Raw genomic sequence first — 10,049 nt, forward strand, 5'->3', positions numbered from 1 at the left:
TGTCACTTATTCATTCAGCAATTAAAATGAATGAACAAGGCTACGTGCCATAAATCTCAAAAACTACATTAAAAGAACCATTAGTACTTTATGATTCTAACTATATGACGTTCTGGAAAAAGAAAAACTATGGAGACATAAAAAAAGATCCCTGATTGCCAGGGGTTGGGGGATGGGGAGGAAGGCAGAGCATGAGGGATTTTTAGGACAATGAAACTGCTTCATATGATACTGTTATGGCGGATCAGTGCCACACATTTGTTCAAACCCATAGAATGTACCAAACCGAGAAGGAACCCTAAGGTAAACCAAGGACTCTGAGTGATAATTAAGTGTCAATGAAAGTTCCTCAATCATAACAAATGTCTCACCCTGTTGGGGGATGTTGATAGTGGGAGAGATTCTGCACATGTAGGGGGAGGGGTCTATGGGAATTCTGTACTTTTTGCTCAATTTTGCTGTGAACCTAAAACTGCTATAAAAAATAAAGTTTCTTAAATATAAAGTCTTTTTTTAAAAAAAAAAAGGACCTCTAGCATTTATTCTCATGATGCAAAGATAGTTCAACATGAGAACATCTAATTTTATTTATCTTATTACTTGATTATTGCAGGAAATCCACAATCATCCTAGGAAAAGAAAAAGAGGCATTTAATCGAATTTAGCAATATTTCCTGGATCTAAAATATCTGTAGTAAAACAAGATTTGACAGCAGTCTCTTTAAAAAAAAAAGTGATAGAAAGATAATAAACACCTCAAATTGAAAGGCTTCTCATGCTTAATTGTTTAATTAAAAAATTTCTTTCTATCGGGAATGAGACCAGCTCTCAATAAATATTTGTTACAGGAAATGTATCCATGATCCTGAGCAGGTTCTTGACATGGCATTTGACTGCTCAACACACTAAAAATAAATTCCAAAACTTTTTTTTTTTTTTATTCGAGAGAGAGGAGCGGGGAAGAGCAGAGGGAGAGGGACAAGCAGACTCCGCACTGAATGCGGAGCCCCACATCGGGCTCGATCTCAGGACTCTGAAATCATGACCTGAGCTGAAACTGAGAGTCGAATGCTTAACAGACCGAGCCACCCAGATACCCCAAGTTTCAAAACCTTAAACCCACATGGAACCATGTAAAAATACTCACCACTTTCATCCACAGCTTAAGAACCAGTATAATTGCAAGTTGCCAATTGTCCTACTTTTAGATCTAAGACTCAACATTAGGATTGATTTTACAGCCATCTCTAAAACTGGAGAAGAGAAAATTAGGAAATAATTCTGATCTCCCAGTCACTAGCAGTTAACCCGACTGATATTCCTCACCACTCATTTGTGGGACCGATTTGACCCCGACCTAAAAGCACACAGATTTTAGACCCAGTAGAAAGTTTCTAGCTCTGTTAGCATGAGTAATCCAACTTTGTTGTCACTGGCCATTCAGAATCCCTAAAGGCATCTTTCTTCCTAGATGCCTAGAGCATGATCTTATAATTCAAAAGTAAAGAAAAATATTTTAGAAATATTTTGGAATCAGGAATAAACCTGAGATCATTTTCTTTTACCTCCTTTCTTGCTCTTTTCTCCTACATTATGAGAAAGGGAATATACAACACATGTGTGAAACATGAGGTCAAATTATTTTGTCACAGTGCTTTGCACCTGCAATTCTCTTCTCTCTGCCAGAAAAACTCTTGTTCCATATACGTCCAGGTTTTATTCCCTCTTCTTCAGTACGATCAAATATTACCTTAATAAAATAAGAACTTCCCCTCAACTCTGGGTACCCAGCAGTTCTTACCTCCTTACCTTGCTGTATGTTTTCCACAGCACTTATCAGCACCAAATACATTATATATTTATTTGTACATTTCAGTCTCTCCCAGTTACAATAGAAGCTTTGTGAAGGCACCGACTTTGTCCATTTTGCTCTATTCCTGGATTCCCAGTGCCTAGAACATCAAGAAATTACAAAATAAATATTTGCATGTCAATTCTACCATATGTGGGATACACAACCACTATTTTTCCGTAGCTAACCTAAATACTGCTTTTCCTCTGAAAGTTTGAATGGCCTTTAGAAATGCTGGGCACAATAGCAGTAATAATAAAGCACAAATATAAGAAGTGTTAGTCACTAAACAATGCAGAAGAAAGTATAATGAAAGACCAGGAAATTGTACTCGCCACAGACTAGAAAATTCTAGCAAGTTGTTTCCCTATGAAAATATTTTTCCCGTTAAAAATGTCAACTGGAAATACTTCTTTGGAAAAGATGACGCGCGTAAATATAGAACGAAGGTTTGAATAGATTACTCCCTGATATTCCTATTCTGGTACTCAGAGCATTTTGTTGTAAGAGCAACAACAGAAGGTTTCCATTTAAAAAGATCCAGTGTGTATCCTGGTTCTGCCACTCACGGGGTGTGACTGGAAGCATGATATTTAACCTCTCCAAGTTTCTTCATCTGCAAAGCAGGGGTCAAATGAACCTAATCAGGACTTTATTCCTCCTCCTGGGCTTTCTAAGGAGAGAACATCAGCAGTCAGCACGTTTCCCAGGCCAGAAAATGAGTGCTATCCTTCACACCTTCTCTTCCTCATCACTACCCCTCATCCGCCTGATCAATAACCATTTCAGTTCCACATCATTAAGGCATCTTGAATCCACTCATTGCTCTCCATCAATGTGAAGTATTGCAACAACCTCTTAGTTGATTTGATAGCAAGCAGTTTTCCCTCTACCATGACCATGTCCCCTCCATTTCCCAGACAACAGAAGGAATGATCACTCCAGAACACAAACATGAGAATAAGAAGCAGACATTTGCCTCTTTTGCTGGCAGTCTAATATTCTAATCCCTCTTTCCACTTCTGTCCATGTTGTGGGAGAATTCCACATTCTATGAATTTAGGTGGGAAGAAAGCCAACCTCCCACTATCAAAGTTGATAGGAGTCAGACATTTTGTCTCCTAACCCTCTGGCAGCGAAGTTATGGGCCTGTGATCCAGGTATGGCCAATCACACACACTCACCTCCAAAACTCTGACTGTTGAGGAAGCGATACCAAATGGCAGGGCCAGTTAGGAAACCATCCATCATGGTGGCAGCGGCACCCATGAGAATTGTGTGGCTCTGCGGTGGTGTTCATCCATGGAACGGTGTCGATGACAGAGCCCTGGCAGGCTCATCCCTGTTGCCTGGCCTCATTTGATCCAAATCCATTTTCCTAACTTTCTTCTCTAGGCCTCCTGATATTTCCAGAACTAGCCAATAAACATCCTTCCCCTAAATTCCACTCCTGCCCATGTCAATTACCTATGCTGGCACCCAAGAGCAGCCCCTGGCACATCATGAAACACCCGCCCCCTCCAACTCCTACCACTTCCAGTGGCCTCGGGTTAACACCCACCATCCTTAAAATGGCTTTTGGACTCATGTCCCGATCACCTCTCATGCTTCCTCTTATCAGTTTATGCCCCGGCCACACATCCCTTCCTACAGTTGAGCTAACATGGCATGTTCTCTCTGACTTCTGGACATGCTTTCTGTTCTCTGCCTAAAAGCCTCCCCGTTTGCTTGTAAGCTTCCTTCACTCCCTTTGCTCGAGGACTCTTCAACTCTCAGGGAACACAGCGAGATGCAGAACTACGTCCTTAAGTTTCACAGACAGACTGCTTTAACACGAGCTGCAGCTAGAAAATCCCAGAGCAGGGCCCAGGTTGGGTCATAAGCTCACCTTTCTCATCATGTAGATAAGGAGTTGGGGCTGTCTAAGGGAGTGCACGTGCCCACCTGTGTGGCCCAGAGGCAGTCTTTGACTGTCCTCCCTCTGCCCCCTAGTGGCATACTTTCCCCACATAGATTGCCTGCTATCTAGCTACCGTATTTAGAAAACAATTTCTGATTTCTGATGGTGAATAGGAGGTATAGAGCCGAGAGAATGCATTAGGCATTTCTGGGGAACACAACAAGGACAGAACTCTATCTTAAGGACAAAGCTAAAGTGGAGCGTTGTGAGTTGTCTGAAGGCAGGGGAAGCTCAGGGCTGGGAGGAGATTCCAGTAGGTGGGAGAAGAACACATGAAGAGAGAGGAGAGGATAGAACTTGCAGGTGTTTTATAAATTTGCCTAGGCTTGGTGGCAGTCACCACCATTTATAGATGGAAAATCACCCTTATACTTTAAGTGACAGGAAGAAGTAAAATGAACTTGAGACTTAAAGTCAGGCAGACGTGAATTCTCAGCCCTGGCAATTGCAAGGTCTGTCAACTTAACCTCTTCGGGAATCAATTTCCTCATTGGTAAAATAAGGATCAAATACCATTCTCAATATTAAATGTCCAAAGCCAGGCGCAGAGCTATGTGTATAGTATGGTCCCACCTGTCTTTTTTACCAAAGGCGATATATTCATCAAATAGCAGTATGTATGCCTGAAGGGGAAACTGGTTACTTCTGGGAGTGGAAGTGGAGTGATATATTCCACTATTGTATATTCCTTTGTCTTTTTTGAGTTAATACTAGGTATGCAACTTAACTATTCTCAATAACTAAATAACTGCATAAAAATGCCTATTTCCCAGGGTGCCTGGATGGCTCAGTGGGTTAAGCATCCAGCTCTCTTTGTTTTGGATCAGGTCATGATCTCAAGGTCATGCAATAGAGCCCTGCATGGGTCCCCTCGCTAGACGTGGAGCCTGTTTAGGATTTCTCTTTTCCTTTTCCTCTTCCCCTCCCTGACCTGCTCTCTCTCTCTCTCTCAAAAAAAAAAAAAATCTATTTTACAAAGTTGTTGCCAAGAAAACCCACCATATATGGGCTTCCAATCAATACTAGGGTTCTCTTCCTCTTTGCGAGAGTTCATAAATCACTCATACGGATTAGCATATGAAAGCTAGAGACCTCCTAGTGTAAACTCCACTGGTCAGTGTGAGGGAGCTCACACATGTGCCTTAGTATGAGTGTGTGTGTGTGTGTGTTAAGTCTTGCATGTAGACAGTAAATGGGAATCAGACAACTTGAACCCATATCCCGTCCAGTTGAGACTGATATCTCACCAAATTATCTTCAAGAAAAGTTACGAAGTTTGAGGGTTCTTAGTTCATACCTCAATCCATAACAGTTTAATTGTTAATAGGTACAAAAATAAACATTAAACATTGAACAAGCAACTTGGACACTTTCCGTTTCTGAACATTGATATACAAGGGGAAGGTGGTCCAGTCTGAGCTAATAATTCTGAAAACTGGAGTAAATGTTTTAGTACTTCTAGAATAACCCTCATTTCTACACATCAGGAAACAGCTATCTGGGACAGCTTCTCTAACTCATTAAACCGTCACCTGCTAAGGTCTTCCCATTCTTCTGCACACTTTGCTCCCGTGAGCCATTCATTTCACCAAACCAACCGCTAAATCAATAGTGTATTTGTCCACCTGTTCATTTTTCCACTATCAAAGTACGAACAGAAAAATGGAACACAGGGTAGAAAGCCAGGATCTTTTGAAAAGAAAAATCTATTAACCCAGAATAACTAGTAAAATGCAGAAGGCACTGTGACTTACAAACCACTCTGGTTTGGATATTCTTTAGAAGCAAACACATGAAATATATTGTGGATCTAAATATGTAACTCATACTGCATAAAGGTATTGCAANCTCTAAATATGTAATTCATACTGCATAAAGGTATTGCAAAGTAACAGAGGCCCAGGTACCTATCAAGTATTTATGTGGTTCTTCCAAGTACATGTTTTTTTTTTGTTTTTTTTTTTTTTAAGATTTTATTTATTCATTCGACAGAGATAGAGANATCTAAATATGTAACTCATACTGCATAAAGGTATTGCAAAGTCACAGAGGCCCAGGTACCTATCAAGTATTTATGTGGTTCTTCCAAGTACATGTTTTATTTACCATAAAATATATAAAATATTTACTTTTTTCCCAAAAAGATCCTGTGAATCATTCAAAGTCCATAGAAAAATCATTTCCCATTTCTTTCTACAGGTAAAATAGGTTTCTTGGATCACTAGCAATTTTTCTTTAAAAAAGCAATCCTGAGATCCCAGGACAGCACAATGTGGTAAAATCANATGCCACCCAGGCGCCCCCCAAGCATGTTTTATTTACCATAAAATATATAAAATATTTACTTTTTTCCCAAAAAGATCCTGTGAATCATTCAAAGTCCATAGAAAAATCATTTCCCATTTCTTTCTACAGGTAAAATAGGTTTCTTGGATCACTAGCAATTTTTCTTTAAAAAAGCAATCCTGAGATCCCAGGACAGCACAATGTGGTAAAATCAAACACCCACACAGGAGGCTTAATTGTTCCAAAAGCTAATATGAAAAATTGGATGTCCCTATGGAAAATCAAAGGTAGTCATTGGGGATTAACAAATGACTAGCACAATCATGACTAGCACAGAAATTAAATATCATTCTTCTGTACCCTACTAAAGTAGACGTAAAATTAAGGTTTGGAGGCATTTTTTTTTTATCTAGAGTCACATGAACAGCAATGAAATTTATCTATTTAAATCAAAACCATTCTGATAATGAAGCAAATCCTTGATGAACACAATACTCCATTTCAGCCCCCTTATCTTTTTGTCATTATTTTTTCCATTCTGTTATATCCAGACATGTAAATAGCATTTCCCCAGAAGAACAATCATTAAGGAGACACCTGCTTAGTATTTTATCCTGGAGTCAGGGTTCTTCAAGAGAACATTTTCTTATACTCTTAAATGCACTGAATTACTCAGCTTGGCTTCATACCAAACACATGGATCCCCGCACTGTTCCAACTCACATAGGTTATAAGCTAGAATTCTTATTCTCTTAGAGTCTACATGATGTGTCAATGGTAATTTTGCTTTTAACTTAGGTGATAACCAGATGTTTACCCATCTTAATTAATTTTCCCTTGGAAAATGTTCCTTTAATTATGTTTTGCATATTTGAATGAGTCCCATTTTCCACCTGTGTTCAAAGGCACCTGAGTCTAATGGAGTGATTCGCTAGGTTGGAGAAAGGATACTTTGATAATGGACCTTCCATGTCTGACGTTTTGTAACCTATTTTATCGCCGCAGGACTCCATTAAGACTTGTCAATGATGTTCAACATCTTATGGAGACATAGCTAAAATAGAAATCTAACCGAATTTATATTATAACTAAAATTATAGAGCCAAGACAACTCCGCCTTTTTTTGGTGGTTCCTTTGAGCGGCTTTCCTTAACAAAGCGGATCCTCTCTCAGCCCATCTTCTTTACTGTTTTTCTTTCACGGGCACTTTTGTTTCTCTTTAAGTTTTCCTTTGACTCCCACTTTGGTCAGTCAACTTTCCAACACGCACAGAAAATAAAGGTGTGAGGGAGTTATTCAGATCATTCGAGCCAATACCCTGTTTCGTGTCTGGATCACTGGAGGTAAGACCCGCAGAGCCAGAATTTTCTTTCCTGCCTTATCCAAACAACAGCCTAATTACCCTTCCTGTTCCAGCTGTGAAAGCTCGGCCAGTGAGAAGTGAAAGGATTTTTCCCTTGTCCCAAAGCAAGTGATTAGCAGCTGAGGACCCAGGAATCTCTGCTGTCTCCATGGGTGCCCATCACATATTACCCCCTGTGCTCCTGAGTTGGAAGAAGATATTTTTCCACGCTCCCTCCTCAGAACAGCTGCACGTTGATGCAGTTACTGATCGTGCTCCACCTTAGAAGGGCTATGTCCTAATGATTTTAAATCTGTTCCGGAACATAGTTTAAATATGTACAATAATGTGAGTGCTAGTATAGGGGCTTTCATTTTTTTTTTTTTAGGTTGGTATGAATTACAGGAATTTGTCAGTGAGAGAGAGATAGCCATCTAGGAATAGGCCAGTGCCTCTAAGAAACATTTAGGTATTTAATTAACAGCCAGGACAGCTAGAGAATTAACATCTAATACAAGAGATTGTAAAAATCGAAAATGACAGACAAAGCCTGAGTTGCCATTTTAAGAACACATCTTTTTGTAGAGTCGGTCATCACGTTTAGGCAGAACTGAACAGACGGATATCATTCAACACGGGTAAGAAGGATGCCTCTTCTGCGAAACAGCACAGAACAACAGTCACCAGAGGGAAGGAAAACTCATGCTTCTTTCTCAGCTATTTCTTGGTAAAGCGCATTTTCAGAATTTATAATGTTTCAATAGAGATATTGGAATGACATGACTTACTTCGAGCCCCACATGTAAGTAACTAGTCATTCTCTCATGTGTGTTCCCCCTGCCCCAGGAATGACCAAATAACCTTATACATCTGTTTTTTGTGTTTCCAGGTATTTAAGAAATTTGAATTTTTCCCATTTTGCTTATTTCTTTTTGTAATACTCCCTTTTATTTAAGGAAATATATAAAAGTAACAGTTTTTCTGTTTGTAAGTCCAAGCTCCCTGAGGACAGGGGAGCTGCCTACCTCGTTCACCCTCTGAATGACACTCTTCTTTGGGGAGGTGTTAGCAAGAGTTTGCAGGATAAATGGAAAACATCGCAGAAGGAACGGAAAAATCACTTGCAAAATACACATTATTCTGATGTCTTACAAATATAAATAAAGTTCATACTGTCTTGAGCTTTTTTTTTTTTTTAAAGATTTTATTTATTTATTTGGCAGAGATAGAGACAGCCAGCAAGAGGGGGAACACGAGCAGGGGGAGTGGGAGAGGAAGAAGGAGGCTCATAGCAGAGGAGCCTGACGTGGGGCTCGATCCATAACGCCGGGATCACGCCCTGAGCTGAAGGCAGACGCTTAACTGCTGTGCCACCCAGGCGCCCCTGTCTTGAGCTTTTAAAAATATAGTTAGCCTCTTGAATTTGAAAATGACAGATCTGTGGAATTCACTACAGCGGCAAACACAGCAGAAGACTTTCTTCTGAGATCGCAGGCAGGGCAGGCAAAAATGCCACTTTTACTGCAGAGAAGAGACCCGTTCTGTTTAAGAAGTGGTGACACCAACACCAGCCGAGTTCTGTTCCTTGAGGAACAGGAAATCCAGAAAGGACAAAACAAAAACTCTCAGATGAAGAGCCACAGTTATGAGAAGTGGACCCGCCTTGGAAGTCACCGGCACCCACACCTCAGGACTGAGGGGGAGAAGGCAGGAACCCAAGGTTCTCGTGATCGTCACGAGTGGCCTTCGCGGTGGCTCTGGTTATGCTACCTTATCCTCAAACCAAAGTGAATCACGTTGTAATCAGCTACAGGCGCTGTTAGTGCCATGAGGATGTTACGTGGCACAGGTTTTGGGTGGAACCAAGGTTGAAAACCACTGAACACTGTGGGCATCTTCCATCTAAATTTCAATCCTCAGTCCTTTCCCCGCAGCCCCTGCCCTGCCCCCGCCCTCCCCTCTGGGGGGAAGCATCCACATGCATAGATGGGCTCCATTGCGCCGTAATGGGGTGACTTCTAAATCTGACCTCAGCTTTGTCCTCTCTAGTAAATAGAAAACTCCTATTTTTGGAAGCCTGTGGGATATCTCCACTTTGACTTCCCACTTTGTTCCTCCTCCCAAACCACGTCTTCTTCATGGCCTCCCTAGTTCCTGCAAGGATACCATCAAACCGCTGTCAGCCGCTCAGGCTATGTTCCCCAAATTCATCTCTGCCCCAGCCTCTTCTCACCTCTTGAATCCACTCCCGGGGCCGCGGCTCTCCCCTGTTACAGCATCAGAACTGGTCCCTTGACTTCACTTATTTCCTCTTCTCATCCATGCTACACGCCACTACCGAAGTAATTTTCCTTAAACTTGTCACACTGCTGTTTCAAAATCTAATACTCAGTGTCCCGCAATTGCCTCTCAGTTGAGATGAAATTCTGTGATCGACACCTGAACTGTTCTCGCCTGTTATTACAACGCCCACACAACAGGGCTCAATATCCTGGGTTTGTTACTTACTCTCTGTGTGATCTCAGACTACAGATCGCCATGCCTCAGTTTCTCCACCTGAAAAATCTCCTTTTAGGTTGTGTAAAGTTTAAACAAGTTAATATACATTT

This window comes from Ailuropoda melanoleuca, chromosome 15 (genome assembly GCF_002007445.2).
Source record: "Ailuropoda melanoleuca isolate Jingjing chromosome 15, ASM200744v2, whole genome shotgun sequence".
Taxonomy (NCBI): Eukaryota; Metazoa; Chordata; class Mammalia; order Carnivora; family Ursidae; genus Ailuropoda; species Ailuropoda melanoleuca.